Source organism: Arachis ipaensis, chromosome B10 (assembly GCF_000816755.2).
Source record: "Arachis ipaensis cultivar K30076 chromosome B10, Araip1.1, whole genome shotgun sequence".
Classification (NCBI taxonomy): Eukaryota; Viridiplantae; Streptophyta; class Magnoliopsida; order Fabales; family Fabaceae; genus Arachis; species Arachis ipaensis.
Window position 1 is genome coordinate 109,247,201 of NC_029794.2, and position 3,035 is coordinate 109,250,235.

At 35.9% G+C, this 3,035-nt stretch overlaps 1 long non-coding RNA gene across 3 annotated transcripts; it reads left to right on the forward strand.

The window, feature by feature from the left end:
* LOC107624346 lies at positions 823 to 3,029 on the forward strand. 3 transcript variants are annotated; one of them, XR_002355093.1, is made up of 5 exons: positions 823 to 1,097; positions 1,307 to 1,416; positions 2,065 to 2,184; positions 2,498 to 2,619; positions 2,839 to 3,029. It is a non-coding gene; the product is annotated as an uncharacterized LOC107624346 (long non-coding RNA). The 3 variants fall into 3 exon arrangements; XR_001616848.2 differs by having other exon boundaries at positions 2,893 to 3,029; XR_001616846.2 differs by lacking the exon at positions 2,839 to 3,029 and having other exon boundaries at positions 2,498 to 2,750.

Here is a 3,035-nt window from a genome sequence, read left to right on the forward strand (position 1 = left end):
TATTTTTCATAATGAATATATTATAATTATGTTGAATTATATTGAATCGATTATTTTATAATTATTATATTACGACGATTTTTGTTAATTTTTTTTAAAAAAATTCAAAAAATATCTATAGATAACTGTGGGTATCTGCATTCTCTAAAAGGATAATTAAATAGAGACTTGCGACGAAAATAGAGAGGGGACGAAGGATATTTTTTCAACACAAGAGTAAAGGATGGGAAAGGAAGTCCGCCGCGCTCACACAAATATACAGTACCATCTCTAACTAGCAACAGAAATTCAATTTGAGCCAATTTGAGATGAAACACGTAGACTTCATCTGTATTAAATCCTAAGATAATGAACCTAATTCAGATTTCGAATTTGAGTAATGAACCTAGGTTAATCTTACTCACTTGAGTTAATATTTTTAGTCATTGCTATAACAAATATTATATTATTACATATTAATACATTTAGTATATATAAAAGTTGAATATGCTTACAAGAGATTTTTTAATCAAACTAAAAAAAATCTAATAAAGTTGAGAAAATAAATATAAAGTAAGAAAGTCACTACTAGAAAATTAGTTATTACAGACGGATATTTTTGACGGATTTTATCCCACTGAAATACAGAGGGAATTTCAGAGGGATTTTTTGTCGGAAAATAAAAAAAATGAATTAGCATAAATTATAGACGGAAAAGAGAATCCGTCGATAATTCCGTCGAAAAAATTAATTTTTTTTCCGTGAAAAATGGTTACAGACGGAAAATCCGTCTGTAATTTAAATTTTCCGTCGGAAATACCGAGGTAACCCTAATTTTATCACCACCCATTCACACTCCATTCACACTCATCCCTCGAATGTTTCCAGCAGCCCTCATCCCTCGAACTCTTCTCCTCCGGTAGAAGGTGGTGTCGCCGCCGGCGGGGACAGACCGTGGGTGCCCTCATCATCTGGGGAAGCTCTACTCGGCCCTCTTCGCATCGTTCCTCCTCATCTCGCCGTCGCACGAAGTTCTGAGTTGAGCTCGTGGCGTCGCCGTCGCGAAGGGTTCCTCCCCTCCTCACCATCCATTGTTTCTGATTCTCTGCTCCTCGCCGGTTTGTGATTTAATCTCTGCTCCTCGCCCTCGTTGTTTCTGATTTTGTGATTTCATTTCCGATTTTGTGATTTAATCTCTGCTTCTTTTAATTCTCAAAGGTGCTTGATCTGCGGTTTTGCCTCTTATTTCTCTCTCTCTCTCTCTCTCTCTCTCTCTCTCTCTCTCGTTTTCTTAGTAGCCAAACAACTTGTTCTTGTTCTTGTTCAGGTAGTAGTTGCTGCGTGTATTGGCTTTGATGTTTGTGCAAAGGAGTTGAAGATTGATCAGCCTTGAAGTTTGGTAAATGTGGTGATTCATATCTTCAAAATTTGCTTCAGGTGCCACTCTTCACAGTTTTTCAATTTTTCAAACCTAATTTCTCTGTTTATTCTTTTGTTAATTGTTATAATTACTGTTTTTTATTTTTTATTCATATTAATTTCTTGTATTGTTTTCTTGATGGAGTATATTTTCTTCTACGATGATACGCTTTTTTTCTTTTTTTCAACTTTTTAATTTTCTGATTTGATTTGATTTATTTTGGGGTTGATGGATGATGTTGCTAATCACTTAACTTTGCTTGATTCATGCATCCAGCCATATCCAGTGAGGAAAAGGTTTTGATGTTGTCATGATAGGTTTTAGTGAATTACATCATAGTTTGATTTTATTACTAGCTACTTGGGTTTGTGATCATCCAAGATTATCCCTCTCCAGGTGAAAGAATAACTTCCTCACAAATGAGATTAGGAGAAGACTCTTCCATTAAAATGACAGCTTTTTTTCCAAATTGATATATTAAAATGACAAATTTCAGCATGAAAGTTAAATGCACCAGAGAATTGGCCAATTAATTTTAGATGCAAAGTGACCTAATCTCCTAACCTCATTTTATTGTGTTTTTTAGTAAAGTGTAGATCTAAAACACTTTGATATCAGAAAATACGCATTCAAATTTAAAGCCTGATAGTTTATTTCTAACACAGGTTGGAGAAGGTGGCACCCAACTTTCTGGAGGATAGAAGCAGAGAATTGCTATAGCTGATTGGGAGTAGCAAAGGTGGTTGAGAACGACATGTTTGTTTTGATGAACAAAGAACGGACATGTATGCTCTCTATGCTCCCATCCTTTTCATTCTCTCCTTCCCCTTTGTTTAATTTTGATTATTGCTTGTTCCCTACTGCAATTAAAAGGAAGCTAAGCTAAGCTAAGCTAAAATACTGTAAGTAATGCTTTATAATCTCTTTTTGACACTTTTTTTGTTGGCATTATGCTTTATTTATTTAATTTTTTTTGCTGTTGTAAAGATTAATTTTTTATTCAGAAATTGAATACTGTTGTTTGTACTTCACTTATGGATACTGCTTTGGTGTGGAGTTGACTATTGATAACATCATAGCTGAGTACTTCTGTGACAGATTCAATCTCAAGCTGCACACTGCTGGGATCATTGCTGCCAGTTTCGGATTGGCAAATCTTTTCTCCAGGCCCGGTGGAGGGTTCATATCTGATGCAGTTTCAAAGAGGTTTGGAATGAGGGGTAGGCTCTGGGCCTTGTGGCTTTGCCAAACATTCGCTGGTGTCCTCACCTATGCCAGTTGTTTCCTTACAGATAGTCAGAGTTCAACAGCAACCACCTTAAGATGCTGTTTTACTCTTAATAGATACATAGTGTTTTGCTCTTAATACGCCAGTTGCTCTTTATAGATTTGGGTTCCATGTTTCTTATTTATTTGTTTCTTTAATTACTTATTTGAAGTTTGAAATTGGATTGCAAGACAAGGAGAATGTTTGAGGAAAAGGGGTGTTACAGGTTACAGGCAGGAGAGACAGAGCCAAGCCTCTGCCATTCAAGATGGATTCTAGCGGCCCATAGGTCTTTGCCGGAGCTAATGAAGGGAACCCAAGAGTCAGATCCAAGTTTATTGCACCATGTTATTATATGAACAAGTAAGG